The 9,175-nt window shown below is 46.4% G+C and overlaps 1 long non-coding RNA gene across 1 annotated transcript in view; it reads left to right on the top strand.

Annotated features, from left to right (window-relative positions):
- Positions 1–9,175, top strand: part of LOC141785709 (uncharacterized) — a 69,173-nt gene extending 59,998 nt beyond the window's left edge. Inside the window, exon 6 of the long non-coding RNA XR_012597555.1 lies at positions 9,097–9,175. This is a non-coding gene — a long non-coding RNA (uncharacterized LOC141785709). The remainder of the gene's footprint in view (positions 1–9,096) is intronic.

The following is a 9,175-nucleotide window of genomic DNA, read 5'->3' on the forward strand; positions in this document are numbered from 1 at the left end:
ACAACGTTCCGACTTGGAGGCAGCAGGTATAATTGTTACAGAGAAAACAATAAGTAATGCACTCCACCCCCATTGCCTCTATGGACGCTCAGCCCGCGAGACTCCATTCCTCAAGAAAAGACATGTTGAAGCTGGTTTAAAGTTTGCTAAACAGCATCTTGACAAGCCTGTAGAATACTGGGAGAATGTTGTCTGGTCAGATGAGACCAAAACTGAACTTTTGTAGGTATTAGATGAGTCTCAGTTAGCTGTTCAATACTTTTTTCCTGTGTTATTGTACTTAATTCCACATAATCATTATTTATGGACCTGAAAGTTGTGATTTCTTTTATGTCTGGATTATTTGAGTTAATACCAATGTCTGGGAGAAATTTTGTTTGAATTGCATCTTTGGAAATAAATGTGATGAGAAAAAAGTTGACGCGTTCAATACTTATTTTCCCCGCTGTATGTACGACTATTATTATCTTTATGTCAATACTGGAAAGAATGACTGGTAGTTAAACTAGTCTGGCGCATTTAAAGTGACGAAAATGTCTCGATCGAGTTTCCCTTTAACTAAGTTCAACCAAAAGTTGAATGAAAAACTTCTGAATGTGTCACAGAAACGAGAGATAACAAATAAAAACAACAAAGCAGAGTTTAAACTCTCAACCCTGAGCCACTGGAGGGGAAACCGCCGCCCGGTGTTCTTGTTTCAGCCTTTCTTCTTCACAGCGGCGCGTTGTTGAGATCAGCGGCGCTCTCCAAGGTGCTGATCCTGCAGCTCAGAGCAGCTGAGGAGCTGTCCGTGGTGCTGCTTTTCTCCTGCGCTCGGTTCATCAAAGGTGAGCGTATGAACTGTTTCGCAGGAGAGTGTTGTCTGCAAACCCGCGTCTGCGTCCACGGCTGTCCCTTCAGAATAAAAGCCCCCTGACTGGAGATACGAACGCATTAGAAGTCCATAGATCATACGTAGCCATGATGGACTTTAAATAATGATGAGACGTATCAGTGAGTGACGTTCCCCTCATGTGTACTCACACTGGGAAATGATTTTCTAGCTTTATCTGCAGCCGTGCAGTCAGGAACATTACAATCACACTCTGAATACCAAGCAGTTGCATCCCGCTGCCTCGCAGTTTCATTAAAATTCGAGAGTAAAATCCCAATTTGCATTTTATTTAATCAACTTTCAGTTCCATAAAGCAGTGTGAGGCAGATTAATGCGTGTGCGGTTCAACATTTCACTCTCCGGATGGCCAGCCTCTGCTCTTTAAAGAGCCGTCTCCATGTGTGCTTCAGTAAACTCATTTAAAGCACATGTTGTTCTCATAAAAGGTCACCACATGAAGCCATAACTCAAATCAGATGTTTGGGGAATAATCAGAGAGAGCAGAGGAGACGCTGTTTCAGAATGAGATGAGAAATGAAAATATTCAGGAAGAATTAAAGGATTGAAGTTTGCACTTTTTGTAACGTGAAAAACAAACAAAAACAGGAAGTTAAAGCAGAGGTTCCCTTTTTCTGCTGCAGCTATCACAAACCGATTCAGCTGCTCCAGCACTTTGCATGTCTCTTTCAACCTCTGCTGCAGACAAACACACTCGGGTTTTTGTGGCAGCTGGGTCACAACATGTCGGAGACACCTGCAAAGCACCGAAAACAAAAAGAAGCCGTCTGCTCCAGTCTGCAGCGAGCAGCTTTAAGAAGAAGGGAAATGTGAAGCGTACGTGGGCAGCACAGACAGCTGTACTGATTCAAATCAAGCACGTCTCCGACAAAACAGGTTCGTGGGAAGTTAATTTGTTGCAGCAGCGATGTTTTGTGAGGAAATGTACTCGCTGCCTGGGTTTCCACTCTCATTTTCATCAAGTGAGGGAAGTGTTGTGTTTATTTACAGCACAGAGGTGCTCGGAGTGGATGGTGGGCGTGCAGAGATCAGGCCTCCGACAGCACGGAGCAGAGTTCACATCCTACATGTCGAGTTAGATTCAGGCTCCAGGAGCTCTCAGGTGGAGGCTGGGGAAAGGTTGTTGTTTCAGGTTGATGTTAACGATGTTGTTGCTCATCCTTCAGGTCGGTGTTGACAACCCTGAGTCAAGTGACGAGCAGGAAACGTGATGCAAACTTTTTAATTTGATTGATTTGAAACAACCTGGCACAGAAAACTGCTTAAATCTGTCTGTGGTGATTTTAAACTAACGACCCGAACAAAAAGGGAAACAAGCAGATTTGACATGAAACCAGCAGCAGAGTTGAATGAGCGATCAGCGTGGAGACACCTCGAGTGAGCAGCCTCACAGCCTGGATATTAAATCAGCCTGTTGTTTAAAGGAGCTCATCCATCAGCAGACAGGTGTTCAGGTGTGTCTGCTGCACCCCGAGGCTCCATCTGCAGAGAGCGGGAACAGAAAACAAAGGCAGCCGCTCCCCGGGGCCCCCAGGAGTCTGTTTGTCTCACGTTGATTTCAGGAATAACTCATTTGAGCTTTGTTAATGGCTGCAATCAATAACTGAAGACTTCCTGTGTCAGAGAGAGTCTCAGCGCGGCGTGACGTCGCTGCCGCAGCGTCTACAGAAAGAAACTTGTACAGTCTCAGCACTCAGGTTGGGTTTTTTGTGGAGTTGAAGTCATGAAGTATTTCTCCTCAGCAATGCAAAGACATTCGTGCTTCCTCCCCGATGGAGAGCCAGATGTGATGTAATCGAGTGCCTGAAATGTCAGAAGTGTGCCGCTGCAGACGGACTGAGAGGATTAATGCAGTGGCTCTGAGCCATGCAGTCAGTTTTGCTATCATGACCTTGTCCACGAGCTGCCAGTCAACTCAGACCTCCGAGGGGTTTCCGCTTCCTTAGCCGAAGCCGATGCCACGTCTGTCACGCCAAAACTCCTCCTTCCTCGCAGCAGCAGCCTGGGGGATGGGGGTCCAGGAGTGACAGGTGCGCAGCAGAAGGAGGAATGAAAGCGCAACGGCCCTGCACCCTGAGTGAGCGCAGTGAGGGATTAGAGCCCCGAACTCAATCAACCTTTGCTGGATTTCTCCGTCTGAATTAAGAAATTCTGCAGATACAGATGAAGGACGGATTCAAAGGCGCACAAAAAGTTGATTTTCTCATTGTGCAGCCGGAGGAAAGCGAATAAAATAAATCACATTAGCTGCCGCTGAAGTACTTGACACTGGTGCCCAATTAAGATCTGCACGGCCTGGAGCACAGAGGGCGCTTATAGCGCTTTAACAGCAAAGATATGAGAAAAGCAGCACGTTCCCTCTTTGATAACCTTGTTTTAATTATGGTTTTACACAACCGTCTTCTCACCTCGCGCTCTCACTGCGCGTTTAAACCAGCCTCCGCAGCCGGGACCCCGTTTGTTCACCATAACGACAGCTTTGAACTTGCGGGGAAAAGTATGCAAAAATCTCTCCCTTTGATGCAGAGCAAAGTGCGCTTATTAAACAATTAGCATAGTTATTCTGGCGGTAATCACCCAGAGAGGATGCAAATCGGCAGGAGAGTTTAAAAATAGCGCTGTTTGAAAATTCTCTGCAAAGTGTTTAATACCTGACAGCGTGCCCAGGGGCAAACATCACCGCTGTGTCTCTGGAGTAGCTGTAAGAGGCAGATATATATTCATAAAAGCAACAATATAATGTACTTCTGCTCCGTCTTTATTGCTCAGCTTCTGTTCTGTCACAGAGGATTATTAATGTTGCACAGAAGCTTGTTTTCAGCATCGGGAGCATTGCCGGTGGGAGGAGGACATGACAGGAGCAGCTCTCTGGCTCGGTTAAAGACGAGGAAGAGGAGTTTTAGCTTACATCTCACACGCTTCAACATTACAGCGCCAGTCTCCATACCATTCTGATATAACATCCCGCTTTGGTGTTCAGACGCTCACCTGTCAGTCACAGGTGTGTTCAGACGCTGAGGTGTGAAAGCTGACAGCTTCTGCAGATTTTGTTTACCTCGAAAAAGAAACGCAGGAATGTGATGCACAGGAAGGAGGAAGGAGCTTTATCTGTAATTCACAGATTTTACCCAACTCCACTGTCAGCGGGAAAAAGAAGAGGTGGAGAAGAGTTAAAATCATCAAACACTCCTCCACCTGTTTCCTTAATCCAACAGTAAGGACAGGCAGGTTATCCTTCAACTTGTGATGTCACAAGTTGAGCATCAGATTGTTATCCAATACAAACATAGGCGAGTATTTCTGGATTATTTTAAAGCATATCAGATTCCCTGATGAAAGACTCGCCACTTTTACCCGACCTTCAAATAAAATCCCAATCCTACCCCTGGCTACCACTCCCTCATCCTCAGACCTCTCTCCTCTTTCCTCTTCAAGTCTTTATCTCATTTCTGATAAAAACAAAGATGTTTTTCTATCTTCAAAGCAGTCCCCTGATACTTCATATATTTACAGTACAATTGTTGGTAAGAGGTCTCAAGACGGCAAAATATTCATCCTCTGCTGAAACAGAGCGTCCCTGATGAGGCATGAATCATCCACCCACCGTGTTATGTCAGATTCAGTAAAGAAAGAAAGTCGACGTTTCATGAATAGAATCTCCCCCCCTCCCCTTTTTTACCTCCCTCTGTTCCACTCGTCCTCCCGCTCCTCTCGTCTCATTTTCCTCAGCGTTTAATGTTTAATTTAAACCTCCAGAGCTGAGCAGAATCAACAAGAGAGTGTCACACCTGGAGGTACAGGAAGCTCCACAGTGCCCCCACATGGTGGAGAGGGGTAGGACACCCTCCTCCTTCTCTTCCTCTTTGAAAAGGACAAAAGCATCATGTTTGCATTTGGTCTTGAGGCTGTCAGTGGAGGGGTTTCTACCCCCTGTTTCTATCATCAGACAGACTCAGGAATAAAACACAGGATGCTGGCTAAGGTAGAGTACAGGTGGTTCTGTCAGTGTGTGAAACTCTCAAGATCTGACTAACATGACACTCTCAAAGCACCAGATGCACCCAACTCATACCACTCTCCAGAAACACCTGACTCATACGACATATGATGAACCCAACATTCCTGATAAGCCCGAATCATTCAACTCCCCTGACGCACCCAAATCACCTGACGTATCCAACACACCCAACTCTCCCAAGGTACCCGATTCACCTGATCCATCAGACTTATACAAGTCACCATGACGCACCTCACACGCCCAACTCATACAACTGACAAGACTTTCCAGATGCACCAGACTCACCCTACTCACCCAACGTAGCCAATACACCCAACTCTCCCAAGTCAACCCCAACACACTTGAATACCTGACACACCCTACTCACCCAACTCTTCCAACTCACAAGACTCACCTGATGCATCTGAAAAACCCTACTTACTCAACATAGCCAATGCACCCAACTCTACCGACGCATCGATTCACCTGATGCACCGGACACACCCTACTCACCTGACTTGCGTGACTCATGGACTCACAAGACTCACCCTATGCACCTGAAGCATCCCAACTCACCCAACTCACATGGCTAATTAACTCACAAGACTCACCCTCTCATCTAACTTGCATGACTCATGGACTCACCCACCGAACCCAACTCACCCGATGCACCTGACACACCCAACTCACCCAACATAGCTAATACAGCCAACTCTCCCAATGTACCATATTCAACTGATGCATCCGACTTATGCAACTCACCCGATGCACCTGACACACCCTACTCACTCAACATAGCAAATGCACCCAACTCTACCAACGCACCTGATTCACCTGATGCACCCGACACACAAGACTCACCCTACACACCCTACACACCCTACTCACCCCACTTACATGACTAATCAACTCACAACACTCACCCTACTTACCTGACTTGCATGGCTCATGCACTCACCCGCTGCACCCAACTCATACAACTTACCCTGGGGCACCTGACACACCCAACTCACCCACCTTATACTACTAACAAGACTTCCCTGGCACACCAGACTCACCCTACTCACCCAACATAGCCAATACACCCAACTCTCCCAATGCACTTGAAATACCTGACACACTCTACTCACCCAACTCACTCAACATGGCCAGTACACCCAACTCTACTGATTCACCTGATGCACCCAACACACAAGACTCACCCAACTTTCATCACTCATGGACTAACAAAACTCGCCCAACTCATACAACTCACCTGACTCGCCCGACTTCTTCTCGCGTGAACAGCAGTTAGCTAGAAAAATGAGTGTGACCTTCAAGCTCATGATAAAGACATTGAAACCCTTTCTCCTGTTTCATCTTTGAGAAGTATTTTCTCACATGTAGAAGAAGCATCCATCACTTTCCTCCATTTTTATTGTTTTCAGGTGCCCCTCTATTTGTTGTTGTATCCGTGTGCCCTGAACCTAAATATAGTCTGGATCCACGCCTGGGCGCAGCAGGAACAGTTCACTCACAGCTGGAGGGGCTTTGCTATGTTTAGTCAGGAAGTCGTTCAGTAAGTTGTCATTACTCCCTCCTCCTCCCCCTCCTGTGACAGACAGCTGTGCAGAGGGGAGAGTGGAGGAGGGGGGGTGTCAGAGGTATGATTATAGGCGTCCCTGTGAGCTCCGACAGAGACCCCCCACACCGAGAGGATTTCACACTCCTTTAATCCTTTATCATTGACAACATCTTTATTAGTGCGCTGTCACTTCCTCTTAGGGAGAAAGGAACGCTGAAATATGAGAGTCAGGAATGAGGTCTGTGCTGGATGCTGCTGGGATCAATACGAGGGGCTGCAGGTAAAGACTGAAAACCTCAGAGCTGCAGGAGGCAGGGGCGTCTCCAGAGGGGGAGCCGCTCTTGTTTCCTTAGAGGGAAAAATATGGTTGGCACATCAGAGCACAGATTTTATTTGTTGAATTATTTGAGCACGTCAGTCGTCGCTTCTCTGATGTTTTCCGTACATTTCCCCGATAAAAGTTTAAATTAAACATGATCTCTGGGTGTTTATTTGAACAGCAAACACACACTCTCAGCATGTTCACTGCTGCCTTTGACCTTTGTGCTTCAGTCTGGTTTTATCTCCACACCGCCGGCCTGCACAATATGTCTTTCATGCCACTCCGGGCTCTCCACGGCTTATCAGTCGCCGCACAGAATAATGGAGCAAAAAAAAGCTCCTGTTTGAGATTGATAAAGGAAAAGAGAGCGTTCTCGCCATCAAACTCTCAGGGCTTATCTGAGACGCTCGTCTGGAGAGGTGGTCTGATGTTTGCTCTGAAGAGCCCGTGACTGTTCGGCGAGGAGGTGCATTCAGTCCCCTAGAAACATCAGGGTGCCTCCTCAGACGCCGGCTCCTCCACAGCCAACAGACGGTCACGTGATCAGAGTGTAAGTGAAACAATGGCTGCTCTGCGACAGAAAAAGGCCCTGAAGTGACACAGAAAGCTCAGCCGGAGGACGGAGTGTGAAATACTGCAGAGTGGGCTCGGAGGGAACATCCATTTTGAAGAAAAAAGTGAAGCAAACACTGAAGCTGTCGGCTCTGCAGGTTGTGTCGGGTTAGCTTGATGGTAAAATGCTGTTTAAGATTACAAAATTAATTCACTCCACTCTATTTTAACACATTCAGGGTCAAAGAGGCCTGTATCCTTTTCTTTGAGATGAGGAAACATTCAGTAAACAAAGATTTGACTCGGATCTGTCTTACATTTCTGTCTGCAGACTTAACAGTAGCTGCTGCTCCTTTTCCACATGTTTGTTTGTAACCGTGTCCAAAGAACTCTGGGAAAAAAAAAGCAGTTTGGGCCCAAATTGTTTCTATGATTGCAGAGAAACTCTCCCAGCAACAAATTGCAGGAAAATTGAAAATGTCCGATGTGGCAGCACAACAAACGGCGGGTGGATGTTCACAAACAGGTTATTGTCGTCCAGGATGAGCGAGGGATACAAAGCCAGGATGATTGGCAAACTGCAGCCTGAATTGGAGCAGCGTTTACTGTTCTTTGTAGGAGATTCAATCAATCAATCAATCCTCGGAGATGACACACAGGTAGAAACTCTCAGACGTCTGACTTGCACAGCATCTTTGCAGAAAGAGGAGGCACTTTATTCTGGAGAGGCTTGTTTTCCCCTTCTGGCTTTAAATGGAGAGGAAGTTTATTTATTTCCCAGTGGGACAGTGAGCCTGAATGTGCAGCACAGCTCCAGTATCTGCAAACACTCTCAGAGCCTCCAGCAGCAAGAAGCTGGCAGTTCATCCTCAGCAACAGGGATGCAGAGAGTTCAATACATGGTGTCGACTGCTTTGGAAAGATCAGGAACACGATGAAGCTGCTTGTTTGTGAGGAAAAAAAAAGGAGAGATGTAGCTGTCAGCTTGACTTGAACCAAGAGTTCCAGGTGACAAACCTCTCTTCTGTCCACTGAACCACAGAGGCCACAGGTGTGTCAGTGACATACACGAGTAATCAGTAAAGAGCCACCTACGCTGCACTAAGCTGATCCTCCTCAGCTCACTCTGTCCTTCTGCTCCTCAGCGGTGAAGGTGGCTCAGTGGGGAGAGCTGAGGGCCTTCAATCAGATGACGTGGGAGCTATGAAGAAGCTGTGTGAACCCAAGGAGGAGTTCATGACACTTCACACACTCGTAGGTGATAGTTGACTGCAGAGATTAATGTTACACTTTCTTTGTTTCTGTCATTTTTGGCTACATGCAATACTCTGATTGTCCACAAGAGGGCAGACTGCATGACAAGGTCAACCTGATAACACCTGGAAATCTTCAGTCTGTGACTCATTTACAGTAAATGAGAGACAACAACAACAAACTGTTCATCTCTCTGCATGAGTTTCACCACTGTTCAACTTACACAAGGACAACTTTCAAGGCAGAACAGAGTGAATGGAGATAACTTGTTAATGCTGGGTTGAGATTTTCATCCTCTTTGTTTCTGTATTTTTGCCACTTGAATAAACCTGATTTTCTTCAATTACAGCTTAAACTGGTGAAATAACGTATACATGCAGCATCCTTTATTGTCCACAGGAGGGCAGGATGCATGCTTCAGAAGATCTGACAACACCTGGAGATCTTCAGATCTTTAGACTGTAGCCTTCAAGAGGTTTTGCGTGGATAATTCTTTGAAATCTTTTGCTCTGCAGATGGAGGAACATGTGTCTCTCGTCATGAATTTCCACCGACCTTCAACTTCAACCAGGATGGCTCTCAAGGTGACACAGA

This window comes from Halichoeres trimaculatus, unplaced genomic scaffold (genome assembly GCF_033239565.1).
Source record: "Halichoeres trimaculatus isolate MK-OKI-2021-1 unplaced genomic scaffold, fHalTri1.1 fHalTri1_scaffold_24, whole genome shotgun sequence".
Classification (NCBI taxonomy): Eukaryota; Metazoa; Chordata; class Actinopteri; order Labriformes; family Labridae; genus Halichoeres; species Halichoeres trimaculatus.